We start from the raw sequence: 15,014 nt of genomic DNA, 5'->3' as shown, positions 1-15,014 counted from the left end.
CGTGGTAAAAGGCCCCTAGACCAAGAGTCCAAAACATGTTTCTGGCACTTTCTTGTTGATCTTACCTTGGTAAGTCCTGTAAGATTTCTAGCAATTTAAAAGGGTTTTAGTGGTCATGGTTGTTGACTTCCCAGCTGCATTCTATCTGCAGATGACTAATCTGAGATAGCAGTTTTCCAATTTGGTTATACCCCAGAGTCACCTGGGAAATTTTTCAAAGTCTGGATGCCCTGACCATACCCCAAACAATTAAGTAACAAACCCTGGCGGTTGGATCTATACATTCAAAATTTTAAAGTTTTTCTAATGATTCCAAGGTGAAGCCAAGGCTGAGAATCCATTGATCTTGGGAATGCTATGATCTTTACTAGCAACCAGTTTATGAGTAAGATGTGATCCAGTTGTGGGTGAGAAAATGTAAACCAAAGTTTGGGGTGGAAAAGATTTCTTTTCTTCTAAAAGCAACACAACAGACAAAAAGACTTATTAAAAGTCTGAAGTTGAAAACACTGACTGTGTGTTAAGATGAGTACTATTTTTGAAAAAATACAAAACCTTTAGACACCCCCAAAACTCTTGAATTCTGTACTTTTGCAAAATGCACCAGAAGAAATCAGCACAGTTAATCTATATGCTGGTGTTAGAAATAACAACTTTTCTAACAAGAGAGAGAAAAGGATAGAAAACGGAGTTATTAAAACATTCAATTTTGGTTGGAAAGAACTTTAAACATTATCCAATGCAACTTCATTACCTCACAGGTACAAAAATTGAGAACCAGAGTAGTAAAATTATTTCCTCAAAGAAAAACAAGTAGTTCCTTAAAACAAGTACAAAAGTCATGTCTATATTTACATTTTGATCTTTGTTCCACACAGGGCTTGTTTTATTTTGAGTCATCAGATTGAGATGTGGGGTTATAGGTTGTGGACACTATTCTTTAAACAAACCAGCTTAAAAACTACCTGAATGACATAGTAAAAGATGCATAAATATACTTCATCTAACATATTGCTTATACCAGAGAGTTGTTTCGTGTACTATTTGTGCTCAGAAATGTTATGAGTTAATTCCACTGGAATTTCCTTGCCCTTTTCTCTGTCAAGGTAAAATGTGGTTGGAAACCAGAGGTCTAAGGGGGAAAATTGCCAACAGTGCAAACAATATGTCCCGTCTGGTTTGTTTGATCTCTTGTGTTTATTACTCTTTGGATATTTGTTCCTTGACTTATAGTCTTTAGCTTTGTACTGAGATGATTTAAATTATTGCACACCATAGGAAAATTGGTGTTTAGGTTAGGGATTCTCATCCCACATACCAACTTCTATAGAACATCCTTTATGTTATATGACCAGTGAGGAAATATATTCCTGTATAGTCCAAATGGCAATATCATTTTATTATACTATAATGATGAGCATAGTACCCCACGTTGAAGGGAATTTGAACTAGAGTGTCCTTGTCAATTAGGTTCACATCTGTAGGTAAATTGTAAGTGGCTACTACGGTGTAACTGGCTAAGCTCAGCAGAGTGTTTCTAAGGAGTGGTAGTAAATTCTTTCTCCACACTCATTTTATTTTTTTTAATATTTTATTTTATATAATTCTTACATCATTTTTTCATCTTTGCACAATGTATGCGTTTTCATTATGGTTATATTCCCCATACATTGCACCCCAACTTATTTTTACTCTAGTCCTTCCTCTTACCCCACCCCCACCCCCAGTGTGTCTCTGCTTCACACTCATTTTAAATTTGATGTGCCAGAGTAGAATTGTGGATCTGCAGGCAGTCCTGTCTATGTATTTCTATGAGCTCAGAATCTGAAGGTTAAGTATTAGGGGTTCTACACTCTTCTTACTTGGGTACCTTTGCATACCAAGCATAATGGTTTAAAGCTGTGGGTGTGGAGGATTCATGCTCTGTTATGTCTGATGGCTAAAATAATGTTTGGAGAGGTACACATTTTAAAATACAAATACTATTAGCTCTTTGTTCTCCCATTTCATAGATTTTATTCCCACCTTATTGAAGTAACATTGGCTTACAACTGTGTATTTGATTTAGGGGACTAGGTTTACACCTCAAATACATGTTACCACAACACTCCTACTCCCTCACACCTCAGAACTAACCTCAAGAAGATATAATATCCTAAAACTAAATGCATGGGCCATAAAATGTGGGGAAAAACACAAAAGTCATGGGGGGAAAGTCCATTCTGTTCTATTCCTTAAGTCACCTTAGAGCCTTTATGTAAGAAGAGAATATAGGGCAAAGTAGGAAGTTATAGAAAGTACTCAAATGAGTAAGCATTTGAGATATATGTTAAGATTCTATGTAGGTAAGTAATGTCTTGGCTTTAAAAACAATTCAACACTTGTAAGAGACTTAAGACTAAATTAGTGTTTCTCAAACTATATTCTGTATGGCCATAATTATATAGGAGATCAAATAAAGTTACATGAAAAAGTTAAGACACCAAATAGTTTGGGGGAATTGAGTCAAACAGGATCCTTCAAGGCCATAATCTACTATAGATGATGAATATCCAAATGTGAGGCTACCTTTCCCCAAACATCTGCTGCCATATCCAAATATATTTTCAAAAATAGTCATGGGATTATTTTTAGTGAAGGAAGTTACAGGAGTAAGTTGATCCATATTCATCTGTGGTGTCTCAGAAACCACAATATGAACAAAACAGCTTACCTGTCTGAATTGAAGTGGAGTGGATTTCTTTTTTTTTTTTTTTAAGATTTATTTATTTATTTACACAAGCACTGGGTACAGTCAGAAGCGCGGGAGGGTGAGAGAATTCACCAGAGCCAGAGCGAGGAGCAGAGCAGGCAGACTGATGAAATACACTGCTGAGGGGAGCAGTGGGCGGCAGGAGAGGTCTGCGTGCCATGTGGGACCCTTGCCCAGCTGCCAGGGATCAAACCAGTGCTGCAGAGGCTGTGGGCAGCCCTGCAGCCCAGCTCTCAACCACTGTGCCCAAAGTGGAGTGGATTTCTGAAAGTAGGAGAGCAGAGCCAGAGACTAAAAGCTGAGTGTGACAATACCTGCAGATTAGGAACCTTAGAACTGCCCACTCCACGGTCTTGGCACCCAAGGGCCCTGGCAGCGTAGAGCTGCTGCTCTATGTCCTTTGAAATTCACTGGTGCCTCTCAGTTACAGAAAATATTATCTACAACTTCTTTTCCTTTTAATTTTTTAAAGATTTATTTATTTATGCATATAAGAACTGGGGCACAGGCCAGAGGTGCAGGGGGTGAGAGGATTCACCAGAGACACTGGGGAAAAGAACAGGCAGATCTACTGAAATACACTGCTGAGGGGAGCAGTGGGTGAGGCAGGAGAGGTCTGCTGCGCCATGTGGGTAGCTCCCTGTCAGGGAGGGATCGAACTCATGCTGCAGAGGCTGCAGACAGCTTCATAGTGCAGTGCTTAACCCTTTGTGTCACCAGGGAGGCCCCTCCTTTTAATTTCTTTAAGGACCAAACATTAGCATTTCAAGACATCTCAAATAAGTTATGGGTGGGGTTACAGAAAATTCCAGTCATGTTAGCTCAATGAGAATTAAGTATTGTGAAAATAAGCAATGACCACTTTGGATACATAAAAATAATATATTAAAGCTTGTCCCAGAGGGGAAAAGAAGGAGGCATTCAACAGAGCACAACCAACCAGCAGGCGGACTGCCCCAACAAGAGGGCAGAGCAACTTCTTCTGGGCTCCGAAGTCCCAAGAAATAGAGCTGTTTCCTTGGAAGAGATGGCAGATATGAGTTTTGATGGATTCTTATTACAACTAGTTAAAGGCAAATTCAAAGAAAACTGAAGTTCAGGTTTCTCAAGACTGCAGTTGGATCTTGCAGCAAAGAGAACCTTTTGTTACTTCTCACACATAGACTGACCAAGAATCAATGATGGGACTTGGTGATTTCGAGCCCAGGCTATCTCCACATGCAATCTGAGCTGCTTGCACAGAACAGCCTGGGATTGCTCTTACAGCAGCATTTATACAACCTGCTCCTTTGTATGAATATGAGGATTTAGTCATGTCCAGCAGGCTCCTGGAGATATCCAAGGATATCCCTGGGCTCCTCCTGCATCCTGAGCGGAAATTCCTGAACCTCTGATGGACACTGCTAGGTTGGGAGGATTCCTTTGGGACATGGTCTCAAGGTCTTCAACAGAGTCTTCATGGACACTCTCTGGCTTTTGGGGGTTTTTGTAGAACTTGGAACTGGGGAGCTACCATTAGGCCAACTTCTGACTTCTCAGCCACCATCTCATTTGGTGGTAACCTTATGTGATCATTCTGGATTTTTCTATTTCTTTGTGTCTCTGGGTATCCTTCATTCTCCATATTGGACCACTGAAAAGGATGTCTCAGAGTCCCGGGGTGATGAGAGGGGAAAAAAGCAAAATATCCCCCAAACTCAGGGGTGCCTGTGCAGATGCCACCTTGGAGGGCCCAGGCAATGGGGTTGGGGAAGGTTCATGTTGAGACTCGAAGTCCCACAACCGACTCCTGGAATTCTTTTTAGAATTTGATTTAATTCTTATTAAAATACCTACTTCTCTTTAAACACACACAATACACATATTACTTAACACCTCCCCAACGGGAGTCATGCTTCCAATTGGTGTCCAACAATTGAGCTCATTTTATTACTGTTGCTGATGTCATGAATTTGCGAGCCAACTTTCCTATGAAGAGCTGGCTCTCAACCATATGAACTAGGGACTGCATAAAAGCATCACAATGAGGTACCTCTGTTTGGCTCTGGTGTTCTCGTCCAGCATTAAAAGTGGTAATCATCATTTGTTGAGCTTTGCAGTGTGTAAAGCACCTCTTCTCTTTAGAACAACCTTCTGAAGTAGTCATTATCATCTTCATTTTACAAGTGAAGCAACTCAATCTTGGAGCTTTTAAGTAACTTGTTAAGATAACACAGTTGTCTCCCAGTAAGTCTGTATTTTCGTAGATGTTAAGGAAAGAACATATTGATGACCTTAAGAGGTTGACACAGTGAAACAGTTATTCCTGATCATGTATTAATTTGTAAGACTCTAAGAAGGTCAAAATAGCAGCTGCTTCTCTTTCTTGCTCTAGCTTTGGTAAAAACCTAAAAATCTTCTCTTCAATGGTCAGTTGCACCAAACTCCTATCAAAATGATCATTTCCAATGTGCATGTCAATTAGGATGGACAAATGACAAAATAGCTAAATGATTTTGGAATCAAAACCTTACACTTATAAGTTGGTAAGTCAACCATGGAAAAAAACCCAAATATAAAATTAATGCAATAATGGTGTTTATGTTTTTATTACCCTGTAATTATATAATTCCTGTGATTGTTTTTCTTTTCATGCTGGCCTATAAAATGTTGCTGCCTCAACCTGTTTTAAAACATCTACATTTGTAGGATTAGGACTAGTGATGTTTTGCCAGTTTCCATGAAAGGGAAGCCAGATGTACCAAACCCACCTTCTTTGATAGTTAAAGTCCTTCATTAATTTGACACCTGGCACTCTCAGCTGTATTCTTTTCAATGAAATTGTCCTAGTCTTTAGATAACCATATACAGTTTTGTCATAGAATAAATTATAAAATTTAGTTATGCTAGTTTATATACTTAGTGGTTATAACTTACATTAACTATCCTCTTGCTGTAAATATTGATATGCTGCAAAGTTTAGATTGCTCATTTTTAGTTTCTTACTCAAAAAAAAATTTCCTTATGAATCTTTTTCTTTCCTATAAAATTCTTTATTCCAAGAACACTCTTCACTCTTCTTTATTAATTTTGCAGTATTCCTTTCACTGCCAAAATTTGAATTAAAGTATGGAGACATAATTAAGTCCAGATTTGCCAAGATGCATCAATTAAGGGGTGCTTGCCTGTTTCTTTTACACAGACAGATTGATTATAGAATTCCTGTAAATGGAAGGTTTTCAGTATGATCAATTTTCTAGAAGTTCCCTTTTCTAGCAAGTTTTCAGAAATCAGTTACTTCCATTAAATGAAGTACTTTGGGGATGTATATCTGCATAAGTAAAAAGTATCATATCTTGGGGCCTCCCTGGTGATGCGGGGGATTAAGGGTCAGCATTATGAAGCAATCCACAGCCACTGCATCATGAGTTCGATCCCCAGCCAGGGAGCTACTCACATGGCACAGCAGATCTCTCCTGTCTCACTCTCTGCTCCCCTTAGGAGTGTATTTCAGTCAATCCACCTGTTCTGCTCCCCACTCTGTCTCTGGTGAATCCTCTCATCCCCTGCACCTCTGGCCTGTGCCCCAGTTCTTGTATACATAAATAAATAAATCTTATAAAAGAAAGTTTCATACTTAAAAAGTTTGGGTTTGTGTTTGGAAACAAGAAATTGCTACTAGAAAGTGTGTTAAGCTGAACCACCCTTTTCTGTAATCAATTAAAACACTCAGAGTAAATAAATATTTAATAGTAAATCTATAATTTTTTCTGGCATGTCTTCAATATTACTCATTATTTTAACATAAATATATCCCCATAATAAGCCAACAGGATTTTACTTAAGCTAATAAATCATTAACCTTTACATCAAAATTATAAAAAATATTAAATTTACTAATATATATTGCCTGTTATAGTTGGCTTCTGGGTTTATTTGTACTGCTTGAAGAGGTTCCAGATCATTCTGGCTTTGACCTTGTAATGCAATATTTGCCAGTCAAAGCAATATTATGTAAGAGCACTCCATGGCTCTTCTTTGACCTGACATTCACCAACTCTCATACTGTCCCTCATTTACTCCTCTCCTGCAGCATTTAAATGCAATGAGTGGACATGTCCACTCTTTGAATCCTGTGATAAAATATTGCTAGAAGGACAGGGGCCATGTGTTACACGTGCAGATGAAGGCTGCCCCCTGTACTGCTTTACTAGAATCTGTCTCAAAACACACATCTGAATTCACATGTGGAACTAGTTTAGAATGTGGACTCTGGATCCTACCCAGACCTAGTGGAACGTAGGGAAACTCTCTGGAGCTGGCGAGTTTAAATGCCCCCCAGATACTTCTTACGCACACTGAAGGTCAAAGATTGCTGTTCTAGATGACTGGACTGACTTACCTGCAGGCACTGAAAAAAAAAAAAGATGTATATGGGAGACTTCTATGAAGATGGTGAAATGAGGAGGCCTCCAAATCTCTTCTAGAGAAATTCCACTGAAATAGTTACAAAATGATAAAAACCTGAAAATATCCTTAGCAAGAGCAATAAGCAACAAGAAATAAACATGTGCCAGACATTTTTACAAGTGCTTAGCCTCAAAAAATTCTCAGGTTTTTCCCTGCATAATTGGGATTATGAACTCTACCTCATAAAGGGGTTCTGTGGATTAAACAGGAAGGCATATGAAGAAGCTAGCATAGCTCCCTGCAAAACAGGCAGCGTTTAAGAAGGACCACACTTCCCTGCTCTTCCCACTAAGATTTTCATCAATTCGACCCACTCCAAGTTAGTTCTGCAAGTTCACTGCTGACACTATACCACAAAGGACTGGCCTCCTCTTTTTTTTTTTAAAGATGTATTTATTTATGCATACAAGAACTGGGGTATGGGCCAGAGGTGCGGGGGATGAGAGGATTCACCAGAGACAGAGTGGGGAGTGAAACAGGCAGATCTACTGAAATATGCTGCTGAGGGTCAGAGCAGCGGGTGAGACAGGAGAGGTCTGTCGCGCCATGTGGGTAGCTCCCTGGCTGGGGCTTGAACTCATACTGCAGTGGATATGGATAGCTTGATAGCTTTTTTTTAACCCCCGCACCATCAGGGAGGCCCTGACCCCCTCTTTATGAATCTACAAGGCTTGGTATTATTCTGGGATTCCAAACCCAAACTTATCAGGAAATTTGTTTTAGTGCACTCTGTCCTGATTCCTTTACACAATCTGTTCCTAACACAAATCTGCCCCTTCTACCCATTTCCCCTCCCTAATCTTTTACCTCCACTGTCTTGCCCTTCACATTGATTCATGTTCCCTTCATATTAGTTTATATCGTGAATAATCAAGTGTAATTAATATTTCAAACTAATGCCAACACAGAATATGGCACAATTTTATGTGGTGTGAAATCTACATCTAAGGAAAAAAAATACTTTGATGTAAGACCTAAACCATGAAATACATAGAAGAAAACAGGCAATATGTTCCTTAACATCAGCTTTAGTCTTATACTTGGTGTCTCAACTCCAACAGCAAGGAAAAGAAAAGCAAAAATTAATGAGACTATATCAAACCAAAAGACTTTTTGCATAGAGAAAGAAACTTGCATCAAAATGGAAAGGCATCTACTGAATGGGAAAATATATTTGCACATCAGAGATTTAAAAAGGGGTTAATACAAAGGTCTTATAAACTCGGCAGTAAGAAAACAGCAATGTGATCGGAAAATGGGCAAAGGGTCTGAATAGACACTTCTCCAAAAGACACATGAAAAGATGTGTTTCATCTCTTATTAGAGAAACCAAATCAAAACAACAATGAGATATCACCTCACACCTGTGAGAATGGCTATTATCCAAAAGACAAGAAACAACAAGCGTTAGGGAAGATGTGGAGAGAAGGGAACATTTATGCATGGTTGATAGAATGTATAATTGTGCGGCAGTTGTGGAAAGCAGTGGGGATATTCCTCAAAAAATTAAAAATAGAAACTCCATTTGATTCAGTTATCCTACTTCTGCATATAAAAAGAGATTTGCTCCCACATTTACTGCAGCATTATTTACAATAGCCAAGAGCTGGAAACAATCTAAGTGCTCATTGTCTATTGAAGGCATAGAGAAGATGTGGCATATACATAGTGAAATACTATATAGCTATAAAAAAGATGAAATCCTGCCATTTGCAACAACATGTATGGATCTAGAGGGTCTAATCCTTGTGAAGTAAGTCAGACATATAAAGACAAATACTGTAGGATTTCACTCATGGGGTAAATATAGAGCAAAACAAGCAGATGAACTATATAAAACAAGAAGATGCTTTTAGACTATGGCACCAGCTGGAGGTGACCGAGGGGAAGGGGTGAAAGGGTTGGGTAAATTGGGACAAAGCAAACAATGGTATGGTGAAGGATAGAATTGTTTGCTTAAAAGTGAACTGAATGTAGTACATATACATACATGTTGATTCCCAATGAAGCACACCTGAAAAATAGGACTCAGGTTTTAAACCAAAACATGTTAGGATATTGGATACTTTCTAATTCCTAACATCTCTGCTGAAAACCAGTCAAAATGACTTTTTACTAAAAATTTATGCATAAAAATTTGAAAACTGAATTCTCTTTTCCCATTGATTTCTAATATATTTTCAAGCATATGTTCACACAGGGAATGAGAAGAAATAAGCCATTGCCTCTAGAAAAGAAGTTTCTGCTTTTTCAGTTTTGGTGTCTTTTATTTCCCAAGGGTATATTTCAGAAAAAAAGTGTTATAGTTGTGTCATCTAGTCATATTTTAATAAATATTGATTCATATTTTAACAAATATCCAACTAATATGGCAGGTAAATGTTATTTCTTAGCGGATACTCATCAACACCATGGAAGATGAATATATGAAAAAAAATCAATGCACAGAAGTGTCTTTATCGCCAATTTTCTCATTGGCATTCAGTGTGATAAGAAATTTTCAGTTGAGAGTCAGATTGCTCTGGTTTATTAACAAGCATAGAGTCTGGGAAGAATGGATAAAGCTCCTGTTGCATATGCCTTGTTTTCAATTTTCATTCAACAAAAAAATGTCATACCAGGGACCATGCTAGAAATGAAAAGAAAGGAAAATAGGAAATAAGAAAAAATAGGAAAATAGGAAAAAAGGAAAAAGACTTAAATTTCTGCCCTCAAAGAAGTTTTTTTTTAATCAAGCAGGAATTTAAAAGCTTGAAGCTGCTTCTTTAGCTTCATTTTGCACTCATCCTTGGAAAGTGCATGTTAAATTTATGAAACAAAAGATATGCTGTGCACGTAAAGAAATGACAGAGCCCAACTGACTTCCTCAGTTATTTTTTTTTTAAGTAATAACAGCTCTCATTTATTGAGTGCTTGCTTTACACCAGGTCCTACACTAAGAACTTTGCTAATTTTAGTTTATATAATCTTCACAGTAACTCCACTTTACATAGGAGGAAGAGAACTTTAACCCATTTTACAAATTAAGAAGCTGAGTTTAGAGAAATTATTAGTCGTAAGTCATATAAATAGTGAGTGGAAATGAGGGACAGCTTTATGGATCCAGACTTAGGGGCTCTTGACTGATCAGTTGTCACCTCCACATTGAATGGGGAAGACACACATGTCCTACATCATGTGCATAAAGTACGATTAAATTTTATGTAGAATCTTCTGATACGACTGTTTTGCCCCCCAACCTGACCTTCACTGACATTTGTTCCAGTGATGTGACAAGTTCATGATTTCTAGAAATTTGAGCTGGTGTGGAGGGTAAGGAGAGGGTAGGAAGGTATAGCACTTTCATACTGTTTTGAAAGCCTAGTTGACCTCTGAACAGCATGGGGTAACTAAAAATATGAGTATAAATTTGGACTCCTCTAAAATGTAACTACTAATAACCTGCTGTTCACTAGACACTTAGTAATAACCTTAACAGCCCATTGACACATAATTTGTATGTTATATGTTTTTTATCATGTATTCTTCTTGCACTAAGGTAATTTAGAGACTAGATACTGTTAAGAGAGTCATAAGGATTTTTTGTCATTAAAAAGTAGCATTATATTGGTATATGTACATGGAGAAATCAGTCAAAATAAAAAATTGTATTTCACAAAATTAAGATAATCATAAAGAAGAGAAAGTACATCTACGGTACTGTATCAATACCTTGCTTACATCATCTGTTTTCAAGAAAATCTGCATGTAAGTAAAGTAGCACCGTCAAACCCATGTTGTTCATAGATCAACTGTAGGTTTATAAACTTCCCCCGGTTAGGCTGTGACCAGTTCTGAAGTATGCTCTTCCGTGTCTCTGTTAATGAGTCCATCACTATCTGACAAAGAACGACTATTCTGGGTCTGACCTTGTAAGGCAAGGTCAATAAGAGAGGCAGAGATGCCACACTTACCCATAATATTTGGGAAACTCCAGGCAAAAATGCAAATAGAAATCTCTATTCCATGGTCTGCCCTTTGTTTTCTCATTGCCCAAACATAAGGGCACTTGAAACTCATATGTGGATACTCCCTTAAGTCCAAGCAATGAACACACCCCATGCAAGTGCCCACTTGGACTGTTTTAATTGGAATGTGTCCATCAGCAGTTGCCCCTCAGGGAGAGGAAGAGGGGACCATGCTCATGCAGCCCTAGAGGAGGTCGTGGGTCATTTGGGACAGAGAACTCTGGACATCTGTGTATCAGACCATAGTCTAGAAGAGAGAGGTATAGCGTCTGGATAGGTCCAGCTCCCCGCTCACCCTTTGACTTTTAGTTCTGTGGGAAGGGACCGAGACACAGGAAGACTTCAAAGTACAAGATCTGAAAGTGGTACTGGATCTTGCTATGACCTACTTTATAGAATGAGGAAATGAAAATTCTGATACTTTATGTGTCCTATTCAGGCTCAAAAGCTAGTGAGAAAAAGATCTGGAGATGTGATTTCTAATATTAAATCTAATACATCATACCAGTTGTCCCATTGCGTTCCTATAGGGAACAATAACAAATTATCAGAATATTTAAAAGCAATGAATTTTCTCTTAGCTTTTCTCTGCAGGTAAGTCTGGGTTCTCCCCTGGACATCATCAAAAGGTTGGCATCAACTTTATAACCTCTAGACCTGTGACCTCTAAAGCAGAAAATGGGGCTGATTGAGTGATAGCAAATTTGTAAGGGCTTCTTTCTGTCTTCCGTGGAATAGGACTGTCAAAAGTGATGCTTTTTGTGTTGAAAGAAAATTGAAGTTTTGTAAGAGCTGTAACCAGAGACTTCTCCTTATCATAATAGGTCACTCTCCAAGTTGGTTTTCAGTCTGGACTGGATTGTGGGAAAAGAGCAGTTTTCTTTTCAGCAATTCCAAAGACCAAACTGAACATCAAGAAGTTCTTGTTATTTTTATCTCTAGGGCCTAATAAATTTTCTGTTTGAAGATTAACTACATTTATTTAGTCTCTTTCGTTTTAAACATAGAAAGTATGTTAAGATGTGAAAGAAGAACGGTACTAGTCTCTGTCACTGAAATCTTCTCTAAGTTGAAAAGTATGAGACGTGGGATCTCCCTGGTGGTGCAGGGGTTAAAGAGAGTGCTATGAAACTATCACCAGCCACTGCAGCACAAGTTCGATCCCCAGCCAGGGAGCTTCCCACATGGCACAACAGACCTCTCCTGCCTCCCCCACTGTTCCCCTCAACAGTGTATTTCAGTAGATCTGCCTGTTCTTCTCCCCACTCTCTGTGGTGAATACTTTCACCCTCCTTCCCCTGCACCTCTGGCTTACATCCCAGTTCTTATATGCATACGTAAATACATCTTTTTTAAAAAGTAAGAGAGATAGAATGTCTATGGTCATTACATCTCAGGCTCTAGACAAAAATTTGACATGATTTCACCATAAAACCCCCAAAACAAAATAGTGCATTAGTTTGTCTTTTGAATAAAATGAAAGGAGTAAAGATAAAATCTATTCAGTGTGGTTTTGAAATTTTGTAGTAAATATACAGAAATAAAATTTACCTGCTTAACCATCTTTAAATGTGCAGTTTGGTAAAGTTATATAATCAATACTGTTATGCACAGATCTCTGGAAATCTTTTTTAATATTTATATATATACATATTTTTTTTACATCATTGTTCATTTTTGTAAAATGTTTGCTTTCTCCTCTCAGGGGTAGTCCCCATAAAATTCCCACCACCAAGTCATCTGTGAACCATCATCATTGTCCCTTGTGCTCTTTCTGCCCCCTGTTTTGATCCCTCTCTCTTCCCCTCCCCTGCAGAATGTCTCTGATTTATAGTTGCCTGTTAATTTTGTTTATTTATTGTTATTATTTCCTGACCCTTTATTTGGCTTCCCTGTATTTCTCCTATAAGTGAAACTATCCAATATGTTTCTCCTTCCTTCTGACTTATTTCACCTTCCAGTTCATTTCAGGTTGCTGTGAATGGCATGAGTTTATCTTTTTGATTGCTGAGTAGTATTCCATGGTGTATATATGCCACATCTTCTTGATTCAGTCATCTATTTTTGGGCATTTGGGTTGTTTAGAACTCTGGAAATCTTAAATCTTGCAAAACTGAACCTCTCTACTCAGTGAGCAGCTCCATCTCCTCTTCTCCCAACCCCTGGCAACCACCATTCTACTTTCTGCTTTTGTGAATTTGATACTTCATGAGTAAAATTATGCAGCATTTGTACTTTTGTCACTGACTTATTTCATTTAGTATAATGTCCTCAAGTTTTACCCATGTTGTAGCATGACAATATTTCCTATTTTGAAAAAGCTGAATAATATTCCATATGTGTTCATATCATATGTTATTTATCCATTCATCCACCTATGGGCAGTGCTGTAATGAATATGGTGTGTAAATCTCTTTCCATGTGTCTCTCCAGTTTGTTTTATAATGTGAGTGTTTAAGCACAGAGAATTGCATATTGAAAATTATTCAAGCCTGATAAAGTCTTGAAATAAATTTATGATCAGTTTAAGCCTCTGAAAGCAAAAGTTTAACTTTTTTCTTTTTATGCTGATTAAGAAGCCAGTTATTTTAAGTATGCTTATTTATAGCTGCCTTGATTTTGTTTACAAACTATTATCAGTGATTTTGCTTGGTTACCTGAAAAGCAATTTATTGGAAATCAAATACAGTTCTCTTTGCTCATAAGGAATATGCTCACCTATATTTTCCTATAATGTGTTCCTAAAAAATAAAATATAGCTACGTATGTAAACTTTCTATACATAAAGGTTTATCTTCCCTGAATTCCAAACTAGTGTTACAGTCTTTCATTATCATTGCTATTATTATTGTTCACATTTATTTACTTACCACAAGTAAGTACTATTCTATGTACTTTACATATGCTGTTTCTTGAAATCCACACAGGCACACAACTAGGAGAGAAGATTTTTAACAAGTGAACAAAACAAGGCTCAGAAAATGTAAGTAAACACATCCTAAGAGTGATTAAACTGGGATTGAAAGCCAGGTTTGCCTGACTCTTCCTTAGCTAACAGTCTTTTAATTTTAAATGCCATCTAAGGAAAATCAAATGTTAGCTTTTATTTTACTAACTAATCTATTTGAGGTCCTGGCTGGTTGTTTCAGTGCAAGTGAAAAATAAATAATATTTACAGTATCAATCCTATGAAAGAAATGGTGTTTCTCCTATAATTTTATGTACCCATAAGTGTATGTATAATGCTTTAGAGAGAAAATCATTTCCTTGGACATCTGTTGAGCATCCGAATGAGAAAGAGGAGGTCATGAAAATAAAGAGAATAGTGAGGCCTCTATTTGGGGAATGTGAGTCTAGGCGGGTGTGCCTGGGGTCCACGTCTGCCTTACTCTCCACCTTGCAGCGAGGAAGCAGCAAACTCTGGGCCTGTGTGGGGACTGATAGTGGACCTGCCTGGTTTCTGGGTCTCCTGAAAATATCCCAGACTGAGTCATAACGCCCTGCAAGGTGAATGACATATTTCTTGGTCATTTCCCATGTGTTTTCAACTCATCCTAGAGGTTATTTGGAAGCTCTCACAGTGGGTGCTGTGCTTCCTTGCCACAGTCCCTCTGTCCTCCTGAAAGCACATCTCCCATCACTACGTCGTTTTTTTCTTTAGGGAGCCAAATCCAAACACTAAGCCTTCTCCTCCAACCTGTTGTTAAATCTGGTGGGCAGGTCAGCACTACCCCTGGGTCAGGAAAGAGGGAAAAAGAGAAATGAAAGAAATGGCATTTGTTTCTTGGCTGGCCCTGGGACTTCTC

The sequence above is a fragment of the Talpa europaea genome (genome assembly GCF_964194135.1).
Source record: "Talpa europaea genome assembly, chromosome: 7".
Lineage (NCBI taxonomy): Eukaryota > Metazoa > Chordata > Mammalia > Eulipotyphla > Talpidae > Talpa > Talpa europaea.
The sequence above is the reverse complement of the archived record's forward strand: the minus strand, read 5'-3'. Positions refer to the sequence as shown.